The 20,790-nt window shown below is 46.1% G+C and overlaps 1 long non-coding RNA gene and 1 pseudogene across 3 annotated transcripts; one reads left to right on the plus strand and one right to left on the minus strand.

Moving 5' to 3' along the window:
- The first annotated feature begins 1,199 nt into the window (after positions 1-1,199).
- Positions 1,200-4,425, plus strand: LOC105497659 (HLA class I histocompatibility antigen, B alpha chain-like; annotated as a pseudogene). The gene is made up of 7 exons (XR_011623857.1): positions 1,200-1,274; positions 1,404-1,673; positions 1,919-2,194; positions 2,769-3,044; positions 3,149-3,265; positions 3,706-3,914; positions 4,087-4,425. The product of XR_011623857.1 is annotated as an HLA class I histocompatibility antigen, B alpha chain-like (transcript).
- Positions 4,426-6,709: 2,284 nt separating this feature from the next.
- Positions 6,710-9,617, minus strand: LOC139363449 (uncharacterized). 2 transcript variants are annotated; one of them, XR_011623861.1, is made up of 3 exons: positions 9,488-9,617; positions 8,616-8,673; positions 6,710-6,802 (listed from the first exon to the last, which is right to left on the minus strand). It is a non-coding gene; the product is annotated as an uncharacterized lncRNA (long non-coding RNA). The 2 variants fall into 2 exon arrangements; XR_011623860.1 differs by lacking the exon at positions 6,710-6,802 and adding an exon at positions 8,293-8,423.
- Between the last annotated feature and the right edge of the window lie 11,173 nt (positions 9,618-20,790).

Below are 20,790 nucleotides of genomic sequence, written 5' to 3' on the forward strand. Positions count from 1 at the left end.
GAAGAGTATTGCTGGGCCCTCAATTTTGTTCTGACTTCATTCTTTTTAATGCTGTTGTAAGTTGGATTTTTAAATAACATTTGTATTAATGCATTGATGCTCTATAGAAACACACTCAGTTTTTGTGTTTTGATCTTGTAGCCTACCAATGTGCTAAACTCATTCAGTATTAGTAGTTTAGTAGTTGCTAAACTCATTTAGTGTCCAGATAAAATATGCACACTGCTTAGATGTGCATAGTTCAGGAAAACAGGCAGTGCTTGAGCGTCCGTGAAGAGCATTGGGACTACATGGAGCACTCGCAGCTTTGAGGTGATGACTACAGGCTCCCGGTCGCAATAGACAGTAACAAACTCTGCTTCTTTGTATTCAGGAGATGTTCTGGACTCACGCAGGGAAACTCGGGCTAGGGAATGAAGATAATTTTAAACGCAACAACTCAGAGTCACAGATCCATAGTCTGGGAAAGTAAAACTTACGAGCTTTGAGGGTTTAATTGTAATGCTGTTTTGGCACAGATCTTTTACAAATTAGAATTCTAATCATTTAGGGATTACCAATATTGTGCTACCTACTGTATTAATAAACAAAAAGGAAACTGGTCTCTATGAGAATCTCTACGTGGTGCCTTCAGACAAAACTTCACCAGGTTTAGAGAGAAAACCCCTGTCTCTACACCTCCATTCCCAGGGCGAGCTCACTCAGGCATCAAGTTCCCTGTGGTCAGTTTCCCTGTATAAAGGTCCAAGGGGAGAGGTAGGAGTGGGAGGCAGGGAGTCCAGTTCAGGGTCGGGGATTCCAGGACCAGCAGTGAAGGGGAAGGATCTGGGCGCAGCCTGGGGGGTCTCTCCCTGGTTTCCACAGACAGATACTTGTCCAGGACTTGGGCAGACAGAGTATCAAAGAGGCTTGGTGTCGGAGAGGGATCAGGATGAAGTCCCAGGTCCCGGGCGTGGCTCTCAGGGTCTCAGGCTCCGAGAGCCTTAACTGCATGGGGAGGCCCTGGGTTGGGGATTCCCCACTCCCCTAGTTTCACTTCTCCCAACAGTGTCGGATCCTTCTTCCAGGATACTCGTGACGCGTCCCCAGTTCCCACTCTCATTGGGTGTCGGATGTCTAGAGAAGCCAATCAGCGTCGCCGCGGTCTCAGTTCTAAAGTTCCCACGCGCCCATCCGGGCTCACAGTCTCCTCAGACGCCGAGATGCGGTCATGGCGCCGCGAACCCTCCTCCTGCTGCTCTCGGGGGCTCTGGCCCTGACCGAGACCTGGGCCGGTGAGTGCGGGGTCGGGAGGGAAATGGCCTCTGCGGGGAGGAGCGAGGGGACCGCAGGCGGGGGCGCAGGACCCGGGGAGCCGCGCGGGGAGGAGGGTCGGGCGGGTCTCAGCCTCTCCTCGCCCCCAGGCTCGCACTCCTTGAGGTATTTCAGCACCTCCGTGTCCCGGCCCGGCCGCGGGGAGCCCCGCTTCATCTCCGTGGGCTACGTGGACGACACGCAGTTCCTGCGGTTCGACAGCGACGCCGCGAGTCCGAGGATGGAGCCGCGGGCGCCGTGGGCGGAGCAGGAGGGGCCGGAGTATTGGGAAGAGCAGACAGGGCTCGCCAAGGACATCACACAGTCCTTCCGAGTGGGCCTGGGGAACCTGCGCGGCTACTACAACCAGAGCGAGGCGGGTGAGTGGCCCCGGCCCGGGGAGCAGGTCACGACTCCTCCCCATCCCCCACGGACGGCCCGGGTCTCCCCGAGTCTCCGGGTTCGAGATCCGCCCCGAGGCCGCGGGACCCGCCCAGACCCTCGACCAGGGAGAGCCCCAGGCGCCTTTACCCGGTTTCATTTTCAGTTGAGGCCAAAGTCCTCGCGGGTTGGTCGGGGCGGGGCGGGGCTCGGTGGGCGGGGCTGACCGTGGGGGCGGGGCCAGGGTCTCACACCCTCCAGTGGATGTACGGCTGCGACCTGGGGCCCGACGGGCGCCTTCTCCACGGGTATCACCAGTTCGCCTACGACGGCAAGGATTACATCGCCCTGAACGGGGACCTGCGCTCCTGGACCGCGGCGGACATGGCGGCTCAGAACACCCAGCGCAAGTGGGAGGCGGCCCGCGAGGCAGAGCGGATGAGAGCCCACCTGGAGGGGACGTGCGTGGAGTGGCTCCTCAGACACATGGAGAACGGGAAGGAGACGCTGCAGCGCGCGGGTACCAGGGGCAATGGGGCGCCTTCCCCATCACCTCTAGATCGCCCGGGATGGCCTCCCATGAGGAGGAGAGGAAAATGGGATCAGCGCTATAATGTCGCCCTCCCTTGAATGGAGAATGGCATGAGTTTTCCTGATTTCCTCTGAGGGCCCCTCTGCTCTCTAGGACAATTAAGGGATGACGTCTCTGAGGACATGGAGGGAAAGACAGTCCCTAGAATACAGATCAGGGGTCCCCTTTGACTCCTGCAGCAACTTTGGGCACCGTGAATTTTTCTCTCAGGCCTTGTTCTCTGCCTCACGCTCAATGTGTCTGAAGGTCTGATTCTAGCTTTTCTGAGTCCCTCGGCCTCCACTCAGGTCAGGACCAGAAGTCCCTGTTCCTCCCTCACAGACTAGAACTCTCCAAGGAATAGGAGATTATCCCAGATGCCTGTGTCCGGGCTGGTGTCTGGCTTCCGTGCTCCCTTCCCCACCCCAGGTGTCCTGTTCATTCTCAGGGTGGTCACATGGGTGCTGCTGGAGTGTCCCATGAGAGATGCAAAGCGCCTGAATTTTCTGACCCTTCCCATCAGACCCCCCAAAGACACACATGACCCACCACCCCATCTCTGACCATGAGGCCACCCTGAGGTGCTGGGCCCTGGGCTTCTACCCTGCGGAGATCACACTGACCTGGCAGCGGGATGGGGAGGACCAAACTCAGGACACCGAGCTTGTGGAGACCAGGCCAGTAGGAGATGGAACCTTCCAGAAGTGGGCAGCTGTGGTGGTGCCTTCTGGAGAAGAGCAGAGATACACGTGCCATGTGCAGCATAAGGGGCTGCCGGAGCCCCTCACCCTGAGATGGGGTAAGAAGTGGGATGAGGGGTCATGTCTCTTCTCAGGGGAAACAGGAGCCCTTCTGGAGCCCTTCAGCAGGGTCAGGGCCCTTCACCTTCCCCTCCTTTCCCAGAGCCATCTTCCCAGTCCACCATCCCCATTGTGGGCATCGTTGTTGGCCTGGCTGTCCTAGCAGTTGTGGTCACTGGAGCTGTGGTCGCTGCTGTGATGTGGAGGAGGAAGAACTCAGGTAGGGAAAGGGTGTGGGGTGGGGTCTGGGTTTTCTTGTCCCGCTGGGGGTTTCAAACCCCAGGTAGAAGTGTTCCCTGACTCATTCCTGGGAAGCAGCATCCACACAGGGGCTAACCCAGCCTGGGACCCTGTGTGCCAGCACTTACTCTTTTGTGCAGCAATGTGACAATGAAGGACGGATGTATCACCTTGATGGTTGTGCTGTTGGGGTCCTGATTCCAGCATTCACGAGTCAGGGGAAGGTCCCTCCTAAGGACAGACCTTAGGAGGGCAGTTGGTCCAGGACCCACACCTGCTTTCCTCCTGTTTGCTGATCCTGCCCTGGGTCTGTAGTCATAGTTCTGGAAATTTCTTTTGGGTCCAAGACTAGGAGGTTCCTCTAAGATCTCATGACCCTGCTTCCTCCCAGTCCCCTCACAGGACATTTTCTTGCTACAGGTGGAAAAGGAGGGAGCTACTCTCTCCTTACATGCAGGAGCTACACTTCTCCTGCGTGTAAGTGGTGGGGGTGGGAGTGTGGAGGACCTCACCCATCCCGTAATTCCTCCTGTCCCACGTCTCCTGTGGGCTCTGACAAGGTCCTGTTTTTGTTCTACCCCAGCCAGCGACAGTGCCCAGGGCTCTGATGTGTCTCTCACGGCTTGAAAAGCTGAGATTCTTGGGGTCTAGAGTAGGCTGGGGGGGTGGGGGTGGGGCAGAGGGGAAAGGCCTGCATAATGGAGATTCTTTGATTGGGACGTTTCAAGTGTGTGGTGGCTGTTCATAGTGTCATCACTTACCATGACTGACTTGAATTTGTTCATGACTGTTGTTTTCTGTAGCCTGAGATAACTGTCTTGTGTGGGGCTGAGATGCAGGATTTCTTCACGCCTCCCTTTTGTGACTTCAAGAGACTCTGGCATCTCTTTCTGCAAAGGCATCTGAATGTGTCTGTGTCCCTGTTAGCATAATGTGAGGAGGTGGAGAGACAGTCTACCCCTGTGTCCACCGTGACCCCTGTTCCCACGCTGACCAGTGTTTCCTCCCCAGTCGTCTTTCCTGTTCCAGAGAGGTGGGGCTGGATGTCTCCATCTCAGTCTCAACTTTATGTGCACTAAGCTGCAACTTCTTACTTCCCTACTGAAAATAAGAATCTGAATATAAATTTGTTTTCTCAAATATCTGCTATGAGAGGTTGATGGATTATTTAAATAAGTAAACCCTAGAATTTCAGAGAGCAAATAAAGACCTAAGAACCTTCCAAAATCTGCATGTTTGCTGTGTTGAGTCTGTTGCAGGTGGGGGTGGAGAAGGCTGTGAGTAGCCCAGTGTGGACTGGGCCTGTGCCTAGTTGCTGTTCAGTTCTTTGTGGGCTTTATGTGGTCAGTCCTCAGCTGGGTCCCCTTCACTGCTCCATCGTCCTTGTCCCATCAGTGGAAACTTGTCCAGTGGGAACTGTGACCACAGAGGCTCAGACATCGCCCAGGGTGGCTCCTGAACACGGGGGTCTCTGTGCATTCTGAGACAAATTTTCAGAGCCATTCACCTCCTGCCCTGCTTCTAGAGCTTCTGTTCTGCTCTGCTCTCCTGCCCTCTCTCCCTGCCCTGGTTCTTGTGATCTTGGTGCTGAATCCAATCCTAACTCATGAATCTATAAAGCAGAGTCTAATTTAGACTTACATTTGTCTGTGAAATTGGACCCATCATCAAGGACTGTTCTTTCCTGAAGAGAGAACCTGGTTGTGAGCTGCAGTGTGCTGTGGGGGGTGGGCACCAAGGGAGTGATTGACTGTGGAAAAGAATGAGGGCAAGGACTGAACCCTGGACCTCCAGTTGTAAGGGATGTGATCACACCACACCCAGAGCAGACTGCGCAGTTCTGACCCCAAGTCTAGAGGACCCTTAGGCAAGGAACTTCCGTGTGTACGGGGATCACCCAGACGTGGTGCTGAGATCCAGGAAGTCTGGAGTCGAGCTACAGATTCTGTATTTATGACAAGGCTGGAGCTCATGTTGCTGGTCTCCAGATTACACTTGGAGTATCAAGAATAGCAGGATCCCACATGTCTGAGCATCAGCCTCACCTCTAGGGCTTGTTATATAAACGATTCCTTGGTCGTATGCATAATACTCTGAGACAGGGGTTCTGGGGAGTGGCCTGAGTATTTTCTAAGCCCCCACCAGCAATCCTGTTGCTCAGCCAGATTGGGAACCACTGAGATCAGAGAGTGCCCAGGGTGGGTGGGTGGAGTTGGTTTTCAAACCTGTTTAAAAGAGGATTTTTCTCACAGTAAGAAAAGGGAGGATGTGTATCATCAGTTATGAGATGTGACATTCCCTGTTGTTCTCTCCACAGTGGGGTGGAGGCCAGGTAGAGAATTCAGGATGTGGCTCTCGCACAAGGAACACCTGTGAATGCCGCTCTCTGACACCCACCCACAGACTCATTTCCCACTCACTTCTTGGAGCAAACTATGGAAAACAGATTTCTGTAATGTACACATAAAGTCATATATCTGGTATTGGGGGCTAGTTTTATTGTGGAGATGGCCACAGAAGCAGGCTGGAACCTACACATCCAGGAACAGAATCCACAGCCCACCCTGGATCACGTCCCTCCTAGGAACAACTGCCCCTGCTGCTGAGCACAGACGCCACTGCTCACACCTCTGACACCTGGTGCTGGACACTGGACCCTGAGGCCAGGGGAGACGTCACTGCTGCACCTGGAAACTGGACATCACTACTGTCACTCAGCCATCTTTACTAAAATGTGTTCTGCACAGTCCCAGCCTCTCTGTCACCTCATTCTGGCTCCGAGGCTGGCAGTGATATAGGAGTTAAGAAGAAATTATTTAGACAGGTAGTGAGGGTACGGAAGGCTTTTAATGAAAAGCAGGCTCCAAATTATTTTCTTTTCTAACAAGGTGCAGCCTGTAATATCAAGCTTCAGACATAGACAAGTAAGCTGGAAGCTTGCACGGGTGAATGCCGGCAGCTGTACGAATAGGAATAGGACACCTGGGACTGGGCATGTTCACAATGACAACTCCATCTTCCCTTCTCTTTGCCAGGCACGTTTACAGTAAGGAGCAGAAGACATGGTGCCGGCCAACTGGAAAGCCCATTTGCATAATAGGATGAGGGTGGGGTGAACAGCCTTCCACTGGCACTATGTAAATATCACACCTGGTCCAAACAACCTGTGGGCCCTACATAAATCAGACACCATCTCCTCAAGCCTGCCTGTAAAATCCGATGCACTCCCACTCCAGGCCAGAATTCCCTTTTGGGTGCCCCTCTCTCTCACAAGAAGAGAGCTGTTCCCCTTTGTCTTTCTTTTGCCTATTAAATGCTTTGCTCCTAAACTCACTGCTCGTGTGTCAGTGTCCTTAATCTTCTTGGCGTGAGATGACACACCCTTAGTATTTACCTAGGACAATGACACCTCTTCAGCAGGTGGTCATCGGACTGGTGGAGCTTAAGACGCATGTCCATGATCAACTGCAGGGTGACTGGAGTGTTGTCCTCTTCCAAGGAGGGAGGTGGTGTCTGTCTTCTCTCAACATCTTTCATGTTGTAAACAAAAAAAAAACATCAAAGCCACCCCCTCCTAACTATCTCAATTGACACCCTCAGCCACGGTGCTCAAAAGTTAACCTGAAAGACTGAGGCCACTATGGGAAGCAGGTGTTGAACATGCCTCATTATGCCGTCTTCTCTTTTGAAATTCAGGAAAAGCTGACAAGCATTTACCACCAACACAGACTTTCAATCTGATCAGAAACATTTACAATCTATTCTCTCTGAAGCCTGGCACCTGGAGGCGTCATCTGTGTGAGAAAATTTTGGACTCCACAACCTCTTATCATAACCCAGACGTTCCTTTCTGTTGATAGTAACTCAACCAATTGCCAATCAGAAAAATTAAAAATCTAATTATAACCCAGAAGCACTACCCCGCAACCCTTGCTTACTTCAAATTGTCCCAACTTTCTGGATTGAAACAACGTATAGCTTATTGATGTCTCATATGTTCCTAAAATGTATAAAACCAACCTAAGCCCCAACCACCTTGAGCACATGTTCTCAGGGTCTCCTGAGGACTGCATCATGGCTGTGGTCCCTCATTTTTGGCTCAAAATTAATCTCTTCAAATATGTTACCGAGTTTGACTCTTTTCATTGACAGTGTGGAATTCTGGTGTAGTAAGAGGGTTCAAGTGCTGGATGTGAGGGGTGGGAAAAAGTGACAAATTTTAATTCTTGGAGCAGTGATCCAGGAAGAGAACTTTATCTGGTACCTGGTAGGCATGCAGAGTGGCTGAATGAACCAAGACTAATAAATAACATATCCCTTGAGGATAGATTATTACATCAAGTTTTTGTCTATCCCAGTTTATAGTCTAGATTATTGGAGTGGCATTGTGTGATGATGAAATGATTATTCAAACATCTTTCCTCAGCATTGTCTCTTACTAGGATTAAAACACCCAGGTTTGTAAGACCTCAGAGGTTCTGGGTCCACACCAATGTTTTATATTAATATCTGTATTTTCTTATATGTGGAAATATTTCTGGGGAGAGAATCTCTAACATTTATTAGTTTTTATGTGACACCCTCAAAGGCCTAAAAAATCCTAACTTCTAGGTTAGAGGTAGGACCATTCCACGTCTGGACAATGAACAGCTGGTAGTATCCTGTGTTTAATAGATTAGGGAGTGAAGTAAATGCTTACATTTTGTTTATCTTTTCCTCTGGGACCAAAAAGATAGAGGTGTACTTGCTTACTCTTACTCTAAGTTTCTCTCTGTGGGATGGTGATGGGGTTTTCCTCCACCCAAATTTCTGATTCTCCAACAGCAGCTGGGAGTCCTAGAGTTTGACTCTATTCTGATACTAACTACCTGGAGTTCACCTCGGGCTCCACAGGTTTAAGGGCTCAGTCCCACAAGTCTGTCCTCACTTCAGATGCAAGTCCCAAGTATCGAGTCCCAGGTTACCTGCACTTCTGTCTATCATGGCTGCAAAGTCAGGGGTCTCTCACCTCCCAAGGACTGATAATTCTTAAATTAACTCAAAGAACTCTGGACGTCGCTATAGTCACGTAAACCAAAAAACGTCGGAGACAGGTCTCAGTCAGTTTAGAAGTTGATTTTGCCGAGCTGAAGATGCACCTTGGAAACAGAGACACAAATCATTGTAGCATCTGTGGCCCGTGCTTTTTCCTAACAGGGTTTGAGGACTGCAATATTTATAGGGGAAAGAGCAGCCAGGAGAGGAAAAAAACAGTCAACTATGCATTCATCTCGTGCTCAGTAAATCTGCATTTTACATAAGATAAAGTAAACCTTGGGAAGAAAAGTCACCTGGTGGGTGAAGGGATGATGTCTAGTCTTGTCTTTGTCCTGTACCTGTGAAGATAAGCTGTTAATTTACACTGTCAGGGGGAAATTCAACAAAACTCCATTTTAGAGTAAAGATGTTGGGGCCCACAAGGAATTATCTTGTGAGCAGTTTGTGAGGGAGGCCACCTGGGGAGATACGGGGTCTTCTATCTTTGCAGTTATTTGTATAGGAACAAAAGAAAGGCAGTTTTTCCATCATTCAGTCTCCAAACTTAACTTTTCCCTTTGGTATAGTGAATTTGGAGTCCTGAAATTTTACTTTCCTTTCACACTCAGTATTGCAGTTCTTTTATTTTTATAGCTTAAATCCCCACCTTTTTGGCACCTGAGACCGGTTTCACGGAAGACAGTTTTTCCATGGAGCAGTGGAGGTGGCGGAAGGCAGAGGGAAATGGTTTTGGATGAAACTGTTGCACCTCAGATGATCAGGCATTAGTCTTTCATAAGGAGCATGCAACCTAGATCTCTTGCATGCAGAGCTCACAATAGGGTTCGTGCTTCTATGAGAATCTAATTCCGCCACTGATCTGACAGGAGGCAGAACTCTGGTGGTCATGCTCATGCTCTCTCGCTCACTGATCACCTCCTGCTGTGCGATCTGGTTCCTACCAGGCCAGAAACTTGTACCAGTCCACAGCCCGGGGGTTAGGGACCCCTGGTTTAAATTATGCCACTATAGCAGAACACCTGAGACTGGATAACTTATAACAAACAGAAATTTGTCTCATTCATGGTGTGGAGGATGGGAATTCCCAAATCAAGGGACTGTATCTGGTAGAAAACAAAAGGACAAGAGAGGGTGAGTGGTAGGGGGAAAAGGAAGTCAAACTCACAGGCTCAGGTCCTTTTATGATGAGTCTTAATGCATTAATGAAGGCAGAGCTCTGATGGTCCAATCACCTCTCAAAGGTCCCATTTCTTAAAAATGTTGCATTCGGGAAGAAATATCCAACAGATACTTTTTTGGGGAAACATTCAAACCACAGCAGTTATAAAGGATACAAATGAGCAACCAGATGAAGAGGTGCACAGGGTGAGGTCTGGAAGGGCTCTGAGCACAGGAGCCTCTGTCCCCATGGAGATGGAGTTCACCACCCTCCCAGCACATGGACACATGGATGTGCTCACCAACTGGGAAGTTCTCCGAAACCCAATCTCTAGAGGTTTCTATGTAAATTTCATTGTGTAGGCAAGATTAATTAAATCACTGGCCATTGTGTGACTGAACTCAACTTCGAGCCTCTCTTTCCTTCCCAGACTTTAGGGATGGGGCTAAAAGTTCCAATCCTCTAATCACAGCTTCGTGTTTCTGGCAACCAGCTCCCATTCTGAAGCTATCTAGGAACCCCTCACCCTATAGTCATCTCATTGCCATATTGAAGTCATGTTTATCACTGAGGAGATTGCAAATGTTCTAGAACCCGGTTGTCAGGAAACAGGGACAAAGACCACATATTTTTATTGGATGACAGATCGCACCCTGGTTTTGACCACATTATCTCTTCTTATAATATTTATTATTTTATTTTAGAGTTAATCTCTTGCTCTGTTGCCCAGGGTAGAATGCAGTGGCACAATCATAGCTCACTGTAACCTCAAATTCCTGGACTCAAGTGATCCTTCTGCCTCGGCCTCCTGAGCAGATAGCATTACAGGTGCACACCACCATGCCCAACTAATTTTTAAATGTTTTATAGGAATGGGTCTCACTATTTTGCAGAGGCTGGTCTCAAATCCTGACCTTAAACGATGTTCCTACCATTGCCTCCCAAACTGATGGAATGACAAGCTTGAGCCACTGTGTCTGGCCAATCACAGATCTCCTATACCAGAAGAATCATAACAGTGAAAAGATCCTGGTACATTACCAGAATCCTCTTTGGTCATTAACAATTATCCCAGTGCAGTCCAAAAATAGGAATAGTCTCGGCAACACATGGCTGCACGCTTTCAGGCATCTGGTGAAATCGAGCTAAGAGACAATACTCTTTCTTACTTATACCTCTTTCGAGTAGTTCATGTAACATTGGATTTTCCTCATTACATAACCCATGTGTTCATTCATTTACCCTCAGCTACTATTTCTTTTTCTCTTCATTTATACTAAACATTTACAATTTCGGAAGGAACACTAGGTTCTGCTGCTGTTCTGGCTTGGACTGCAGGGACCAATACTGTTCTAGCAATTGTCTCACATCATTCATTTCAGTTCATAGAGGGTAGGGTTATGCAGGTAGAGAACTGGGTGGCTATCTGACCCCAGGCAATACAGCTGCATTCAGTGTTAGTCCCAACTTTGCCAGGTGCAGTGAAGGCACAACCTACTTCTCCAGGCCTTTAGGAATTATTACATAAAGGACATAAAATATATTTACAGTTTCTTGCTTAGGAATAATTCCTGTTTCTGGACTCTATTTCCATCCCTAGTCCTGGGACCACTGCATCAGGGATGAGAAAAGCAAGTTGAGGTGAATTACAGTTATCATTCCAGTGTCCTCCCACCATGGGAAGGAATATATGTAGATCACACTAGCACCTTCCCCTGATCCACCAGGAAAAGAGAGGATACTCTCATGTCAAGTGTGAGCACACTCATGAAGGTGTACAAGCCCAATCTTTATGCTTGTTTCCCCTTTCTCTTGGGGAGACAAGCCCCTTGTTCTCTTGCTTTATACACCTAGTGTTTCAGTTGACTATTTTAATTCTCTACGGAACTCTTCCTTTGAGGAGGACATCACTCTGACTATTGTTGGACATTTTGAGCAAGTGCCTTTTCTGGTGTAAAGAAATGTGACTCAGTGTTCCACATGGTTGCTGTACCTCCCATTCAAGTTCTTTTGTAGCGCTCTGACCACGTGCATCTGAGATAAAGGAGGGACCTCTTTTAGAAGCCTACCAGGGCCTCCCAACATGGAAATAAAGGAAAACCTTAAGTTTCTTCAAGAGAAATTCCAGGCACCTAGCCAGCCCGAAAAAGTAAGTGAGTGACTTTATAAGTAAGAAGGTAGTGATAGCTTAAACCAATAGCCAAGGAAGTTAGAGTCACGAGATGTTTGAATCTCTACAGAAACTAAAAATAACATATTAATATATGTCCCTGAGTTGTTTTTCAGAAACATGGAATCCCACCTAATAAATCCACTGACAGGGAGACCTCAGATAAGGGGAAACTGAGGACTGAACTCTGACCCCCATTCTTTGTTCTAAATTTTTTCCTGAGGGGCCTGGAGAGAGTCAAGCCCACAGGCCAGGTCTGAACATTCCTCTCTACTGCCCCCAACTATGTAAGGAAGCTTTGCTTCCTTATCACAAATCAGAGAATCTTTAAATCTACCTAAGACCTGTAAGCTCCCTCATCTGGATATTCCAACATTTAAGGCCAAACCAATGTATAATTTCCATGCACAGTTTTATGATGTCTGTAACTCTGCTTTCCTAATTAGCCCTGCCTTTAAAAACCTTTGCTTGTAACCCATCAAGGAGGTTGGGTCTTAAGTGTGAGTTGCCTGATTCTCCTTGCTTGGCGTCCTACATATAAATGCCCTCCTCTCCCACAACAAAATCTCAGTGTGGATGTTTGCCTTTACTGCACCAGGTGAGTGGACCCCTTTCAGTTTGGTAGCACACCTACCACCAGTTGAACAAGTTCCACTCCATGGTAAGTATCTATTCTTGCCAAGACCCATTTGCTGCCTCTTGGGGCTACTGGTAACAGTCTCACTTGCCAGCTATGTATTTTCAAGGCCTTCCCGTAAGGTAATCTGCCATGTAGCCATATACTGTCTCTGTCTTTTTGTTGTTGTTAAAGAAAACACTTCTTATGGGTATTTTGTGGCTGTGAAGTGGGGAATGCAAGAGGAATATGTCTTGATTCCACCTCTCTCTGCTTTGCTACAGCCCCCAGTGTCTACTTAATTCATGGACGCAGGTAAATTAAGTAGAATTAAATCCACAAGCAAACATGTGGATTTATTTTTTTTAAGATGTGGTCTTGATATGTTTCCTTGGCTAGGATCAAATGTTGCTCAGGCTAAACTCTACTCTCTGGACTCAAGCTATCCTTCTGCCTCAGTCACTCTCACAGCTGGAATTACACGTGCCCCTGGCAAACCCTTGGAGGTAAATGCTTGTTGACTGCAATCACCTTCCAAACCTGGAAGGGAGTTATTCTGAGCGGCATTGAACAGCACTGAGGGGATGGTGCTAAACTATTCATGAAAAATTGCCCCCATGATCCAATACCCTCCCTCCATGTCCCTCCTTTAATGCTGGGGATCACATATTGATGTGAGATTCAGTCAAGAACAACATTCACTCTACATCAGGGATCCATGTGTCTTACATTAGTGAGCCTCTCAAATTACCACAGTGATTTCCGTAAGACTGTCTCATACAGGGAGTTTTTCATATGCAACTTTCCCATTGCTCTCCTGATTAATTATATGACCAGGCCATTAATCACTGTCTGTAAGTCAGTAAAAACCAAAACATAGGAGCTTTATCATTGTTCAGTTCTTCCACCACTGCTAAGAAAACACCATGGAATTCAGTCCACAAGAGCTGTTCTGTTTTTATCTTCTTTGATCAAAGTGGTAGACCTCCAAACAGGATGTTGTCCATTCATCTTGCAAATGCTGTACACAAACCAACCAGCTGTTTGTGGGTCAGTTGACTGATATTGCAGTTCAAATCCCAGTGCTGTCTGCTGCAGAGTTCCATCTTCCTTGAGGAAGGTCAGTGTTTTGTTTAATTTACATCTTCAATGAATTGGATGAACCCCACCCATACTATAGGCATCAATCTACTTTATTCAGTCTAGCTATTTATGTGTTAATATTATCCAAGAAATATCCTCACAAATCATCCAGAATAATGCTTGATCACCTAACTGGGCACCATGGTTCAGCCAAGATCACAGATAAAATTGTTTATGACATTCTTCAATATAAGAACACTCTGAGGAAATTAGCCTTTGACCTAATAAAACAAAGAGCAAACAACTGTTTCTAAAAATTTACAACCAATAGTCAAAAGCCCTCTCTATAGATTGTTGCTCAAGTTCACTCTATGATTGTGGGTGAAAAAAACATGTATTTTTTGAGAACCATAGAAGGAGAGAAAATTAAAAAAAAAACAGAAAGTGAAAAATAATAATAAAGATGTCAGCAGTTATTTCACTGGAAACAATGCAAATGAGGAGACAAACGAGCAATATCTTTTTTTTTTTTTTTTTTTTTTGCGACACAGAGTCTCGCTCTGTCGCCCAGGCTGGAGTGCAGCGGCACGATCTTGGCTCACTGCAAGCTCCACCTCCCGAGTTCACGCCATTCTCCTGCCTCAGCCTCCCCAGTAGCTGGGACTACAGGCACCCGCCACCTCGCCTGGGTAATTTTTTGTATTTTTAGTAGAGACAGGGTTTCACCGTGTTAGCCAAGATGGTCTGGTTCTCCTTACCTCGTGATCTGCCCGCCTCGGCCTCCCAAAGTCCTGGAATTACAGGTGTGCGCCACTGCACCCGGCCAACATCTTTAAAAACATAAAAGGAAAATGCTGTGAAACTAGATTCTATTCCCAGAAAATAATACCTTTTTCAAACATGTATCTGTATAATTTTAAGTGACAAACCATAATACATTCTTGAGATATTGGGTGATATACTGATATATGTATACCAAGTGTAATGATTAAATCAAGTTAACTAACATACCCTGAATATGTCTATCAAAAATTACAGGGATTTTAGACATATAGGTAGTGAAAAACATTATAATCATAGACCTAAACTAAAATACATGTTTCAGTCCTCCAGGCAAAAAGAAAATTAAGGGACTCGTTGGCACAGCATTTAATGATGAAGAGGCAGCTTCATCGACCCCTCCCACTGAGACAGAGAACACAGGCCCGGGTCCTGGGAATTCCTCAACCCAACCCACCACCTTGGGCACCTGCGCACTCCTCTTGGGTACCTGAGGTTGGGTGCTATCACCTTAGCTGTCACCTACATGCAAACACCACCTGTGGGCATCAAGGACTGTTCTTTCCTGAAGAGAGAAACCTGATTGTGTGCTGCAGTGTGTGGGGGGGTTGGTGTGGGAGGAAGGATGGGGGAGGGAGGACCACAAGCAGCACTGCTGAGAAAAGCACAGGCAGCCTCGGTGTCAGTGTGAGGGGACCTTGTGCTGTGGTCACCACAAAACAGCATTTGGCCTGAAGCTATGTTAATAAAGATACTGGCTTTAGAATAGGGAGGTGCTCTACACTGATCATTCATTCAACTGACCTTTGTCGTCAGCCAGACACAGGACAGAGGGGTTCTGCATCTGGGGAACATCCCTGAAGTAAAATGAGAAAAATCTCTGGCCTTGGGTAGCATGTGTTCCAATGCGGAGGCAGACGAAAGATACATTATAACCAGAGCAAGGGAAGAAAGTGCTAGAAGGTGGTAAGTGCTGTGAGACAGGTGATCCAGGGTGTGGGCAGTAGGGATAGGGAATGTGGCTGTTGTGCTGGGGTGGTCAGTGTGTGCCACGTTGCAAAGGTGATCTTTGAGGAAAGATTTGAGGGACATGAGGAGTTGTCCACGAGGATGTCTGGAGAAGTTCTTTCCAGGCAGAGGAACTCCAGTTCAGATGTACCAGGGCAGGAAAGTGTGTGTGTTCCCAGAAGAACAAGGAGGCCAGGAGGGCTGGACAGAGAGAAAGTGAGGTGAGATCAGAAGTACAGCCAGAGCAAGTGGGCTTGAGGGGAATGGGGAAGCATCTGACCTTTGCTCTGAGTGAGGTGGGAGGTAGAGGACAATTTGGAGCAGAAGAGGGACACGGTAAAACTTCTCTTTTATGTATGTATGTATGTATTTATGTATTTGAGACACTTCCTTCATCAGTCATCTTCTTGTCTTATGTCTCCATGTTTACATTTTTCTTCTCTTCTACCACTGTAGTTCTGCCTTGATTCTTCTGCCATTGCCTCCCTTTTATTTCTCCTTCACTTATGAAGCTTAGTTTGGCTGGATATGACATTCTGGGTTGAAAATTCTTCTCTTTAAGAATGTTGAATATTGGTCCCCACTCTCTTCTGGCTTGTAGAGTTTCTGCTGAGAGATCCGCTGTTAGTCTGATGGGCTTCCCTTTGTGGGTAACCCAACCTTTTTCTCTGGCTGCCCTTAACATTTTTTCCTTCATTTCAACTTTGGTGAATCTGACAATTATGTGTCTTGGAGTTGCTCTTCTCGAGGAGTATCTTTGTGGCATTCTCTGTATTTCCTGAATTTGAATGTTGGCCTGCCTCGCTAGGTTGGGGAAGTTCTCCTGGATAATATCCTGCAGAGTGTTTTCCAACTTGGTTCCATTCTCCCCATCACTTTCAGGTACACCAATCAGATGTAGATTTGGTCTTTTCACATAGTCCCGTATTTCTTGGAGGCTTTGTTTCTTTCTACTCTTTTTTCTCTAAACTTCTCTTCTCACTTCTTTTCATTCATTTGATTTTTAATCACTGATACCCTTTCTTCCACTTGATCAAATCAGCTAATGAAGCTTGCGCATGCATCACGTAGTTCTTGTGCCATGGTTGTCAGCTCCATTAGGTCATTTAAGGACTTCTCTACACTGTTTATTCTAGTTAGCCATTCATCTAATCTTTTTTAAGGTTTTTAGCTTCTTTGTGATGGGTTCGAGCATCCTCTTTTAGCTCAGAGAAGTTTGTTATTACTGATAGTCTGAAGCCTTCTTCTCTCAACTCGTCAAAGCCATTCTCCATACAGCTTTGTTCTGTTGCTGGCAAGGAGCTGCATTCCTTTGGAGCAGAAGATTTTTAAAAGATTTTTTTGTCAAATTTTTTTGGTAATCATTTTTATATCCCTATCAACACCCCATATTGTGATGAATATATTAGCTTCATTTTGGCAGAATGGGCATGACACTGGTCCTACTGAGCAAGAATTTTCTGGGTCTTTCCATGGGATTCAGTGTCTGCCATGGTGGATAAGGGGAGAGCTGTTGGTGTAAGGTTTAGTCGTCATAATGAACCATGCTGTTTGGGCAGCAGGTTTATCTCTGGAAACTTGAAGGTTAGGCAGGAGTGCGACTCTCCTCCCCATTCAAAAGGTCAAGGTAGAGCAGGTTCTTGTTCAGGGTGCAGTGAGTGAGAGAAGCGAAAGTAAGAGAACATTCTTTCACCTTTTTGTGACCTGCATGCATCCAAGTCTCTGACGTTTTAAATAACTGAAACTGAGACCTAGATCCACTTATCTGTAAAGTTGAACTGTGGAGGAGGAAGCATGTCATCCCCGCCACTGGAGAGATCCCTGAAGAGTTTGTGAGCCCCTATTTTATCGAAAATGACACAAAATTTCATCAAAATAGTGTGAAATTATGACTGTAGATGGGGCTTTATTTAGAGCTTTGACTCCACACCTGCTTCCTAAGACATGATCCTTCCCCAGGATACTATAGAATCACAGGACTTACACTGGAGGGGTAAGGAGTGATGGTGTTCTTCCTTTTTGGCCAATAGGATGTTTTGGATTGCATGTATTTTCCAAAAAGAGCTACAAAAATATCTTCCATCACACTTGGTTTTCTTTAGTTTGACCCACCACTCCCTCATCAGGAGGTAAGGTCTCTCCACCCCCTTAAACATGATCAGATCTGATAAATGTATTAGCCAATAAAATATGGCTGAAGTGTGATTGTGTAAGTTCTGGACACTGCTATTAACCATCCTGCCTGCATCTGGTTCCTTCCGCTTCATTTCCTGAACGATGTAAAACTCCCAGGCCATCATCTGAGCTCAGCCAACACACAGAACCTTTTGAGAGATCATAAAAAATTCTTCTTTACTATTTTCATGAATGTCCTTTTCTATCCTTCCAGTTTCAACTAGTATGTGTCCTTAGATGCAAAGTGAGTATCCTGTAGTCAGCATATGGTTAGATTCTTTTTATTCTATCCATTGTGATAATCTCTGAGTTCTGACTGGGTAGTTTAATCCACTTACCTTTAAAGTAATTACTGATAAGGAACGACTTACTTCTGTAATTTTGATGTTGGTTTTATGCATGTCTTATAGCTGTTTCATCCCTCATGTTCTTCATTCCAACCTTCCTTTGTGTTAAGTCAATTTTTTTCTAGCAATATATTTTGAATAACTTCTCATTTTCTTTCATGTATAGTTTATGTATGTTTTCTTTGTGATTACTATGGTATTACATGTAACAAAACAGTTATAAGAATCTCGAATTGAAACCAACTTCAGGCATATATGAGAACTCCGCTTTTTTTTTGTTTTGTTTTGTATTTTTTTTTTTTTTTTTGAGACAGAGTCTCGCTCTGTCGCCCAGGCTGGAGTGCAGTGGCGCCATCTCAGCTCACTGCAAGCTCTGCCTCCTGGGTTTACGCCATTCTCCTGCCTCAGCCTCCCGAGTAGCTGGGACTACAGGCGCCTGCCACCACGCCCGGCTAGTTTTTTGTATTTTTTAGTAGAGACGGGGTTTCACTGTGTTAGCCAGGATGGTCTCGATCTTCTGACTTCGTGATCCGCCCTTCTCCGCCTCCCAAAGTGCTGGGATTACAGGCTTGAGCCACCGCGCCCGGACCCGCTTTTTTTTTTTTTTTTTTTTTTTTAAGAGAGAGAGAATCTCACTCTGTCGCCCAGGCTGGAGTGTAATGGCATGATCTCGGCTCACTGCAACCTCCACCTCCTGGGTTCAAGTGCTTCTCCTGCCTCAAGCCTCCCGAGTAGCTGGGATTACAGGTGCCTGCCATCAAGCCATGCTAATTTTTTGTATTTTTAGTAGAGACGGAGTTTCGCCATGTTGGCCAGGCTGGTTTTGAACTCCCAAGCTCAGGCAATCCGCCCACCTTGGCCTCCCAAAGTGCTGGGATTTCAGACATAAGCCACCACACTTGGCTTGCTTCTTCACATCTTTTTCCAGCCCTCATTTTACATTATTGATGTCACAAATTACACCTGGCAGGCTGGAAAGTCACAATGTTGCAGGCTTCAGTCTGAAATTTGTAGACCAGGCTGGGAGACTGGAAGCCTAAACTGTAGTTGCTACTGTCAACCTCAGGCAGAATTTTTTCTTCTCTGGGAAGCCTCATATTTTGCCCAAAGGCCTTCAACTGACTCAAAAAGTCCCACCCAGATTTTTGAGAGTAATTTCCTTTTCATAAAATCAACTGACATCAGATTTTAACCACAACTGCAAAACACCATCATATCAACATATAAATTAGTGTTTGATTAAATAACTAGGTGCTATGGATTAGTCAAATTGACACATAAGACCCATCATCCCAGTCCATGCTTGTGAACTTGGCACCCATTAATGTTTTCTTAAACCATACTTAGTCTCCAAATAAAAACAACTATAAAGTCACACATTTGCCAAAGATGATACAACTAGTTTGCATCCAACTAAAAACACACTAACCCTTTCCTCAGAAAAAGAATCAAACTGAATGCATGATATGCACTCTTTTCTTCGATGTGCTATAACCTCAATACCATGTTTAAAAAAAGTTTAAAAATCATTAATAAAAGGGAACTATTAGCACATCTTATGTTTTATTATAAGACGATCAGGAAAAGATGAAAACAAAGGTATTTGCTTAATACATGTACAGATACATACACACAGACATAAATATCTTTATAAAATATAAGAAGGTAATACTCATAACGTTTGCCATCTTTATTTCTATAACAGGTCACATGGTTACAGCTGATTATTTATTTACTTACTTATTTATTTGAGACAGAGTCTTGTTCTGTTGCCCAGGCTGGAGTGCAGTAGCATTACCTTGGCTCACTGCAATCTCCACCTCCTGAGCACAAGTGATCCTCCTACCTCAACCTCCTAAGTAGCTGGGACTACAAGCACATCACCAAGCCTGACTAATGTTTTGTATTTATTTTCAGTAGAGATGGAGTTTCAGCATGTTGCCCAGGTTGGTCTCACATTCCTAGACTTAAGCAATCCACCCACCTCAGCCTCCCAAAGTGCTGGGATTACAGGCATAAGCCACTGTGCCAGCCAAAACTAATATTTATAAAGACTTTTTTCTTTTTTTACTAAGCATCCCATATTCCCATGGCCTTCAGCAAGTTCCTCAGCTGATTAGGTTTCTTTTCCTGCTTGGTTGACTTAAACCTTCATTCCTAAAGGGTATGTGTCATTAGTAGTCCTACCTGACTTGGGTTGTTTTAGTTTTTATTGACTTTAATTATGGCAGAGTATTAGTAAGAGATGCTCTAAAAGATCTCCTGTGCTCCAGACATAGTCTTATTTGCTGCCATTGTGTAGTAGCAGACCAATTCCCCATGATGACCAGGACCAATCACCCCAGACAGTGTAGTCACTCCTTCCTTTTCTGTTGATTCAGAAGCATAAGGAACTGAAGGCGCCGGGTGGCTGTGTTAGCTTCCAGTTCAATGGAATCATTTCTGTGTCTCCTGAGGGCACTTTCTTCCCTTTAATAAACCTCCGGATCCTGATCTTGTTCCTCCTGACCGGGCAAGACCTCCCAACCAAGGTCTCTAGCACCTCCTACAGGTGGGTTTGGCCTGCAACAGGTCTGTACCTCCCTGAGAGAGAGCTTCCAGAGGAAGGGGCAGACTGCCATCTTGGCTGTTACATAGCCTTCACTGGTGGTACTTCCAGGTACTGGAAAATTAGAGGCAACTAGGGACTGGAGCAGACCCCCAGCAAACTGCAGCAGCCCTACAGAAAAGTGGCCAGATTGTTAAAAGAGAAAACAAAAGAAGAGAAAAAACTAAACCCATTCAAAGGTCAGCAACCCCAAAGATTGAAGGTAGATACGCCCACAAACATGAGAAGGAATCAGCGCAAGAATGCTGAAAACTCAGAAAGCCAGCACGGGTTTGGAACCAGGCTAAGGCTGAGTAACAGAAAGTAGAATTCAGAAGTAGAATTCAGAATATGGATAGGAATAAAGTTCACTGTGCTAAAGGAGCACACTGTAATCCAATGCAAGGAAGCTAAAAATCATGATAAAACATTGCTGGAGTGAATGACAAAATAGCCAGTATAAAGAAGAATGTAACCAATCAGATAGAGCCAAAAAACACACTACAGGAATTTCATAGTGTAGTCACAAGTATTAATAGCAGA

This window comes from Macaca nemestrina, chromosome 5 (genome assembly GCF_043159975.1).
Source record: "Macaca nemestrina isolate mMacNem1 chromosome 5, mMacNem.hap1, whole genome shotgun sequence".
NCBI classification, from domain to species: Eukaryota; Metazoa; Chordata; class Mammalia; order Primates; family Cercopithecidae; genus Macaca; species Macaca nemestrina.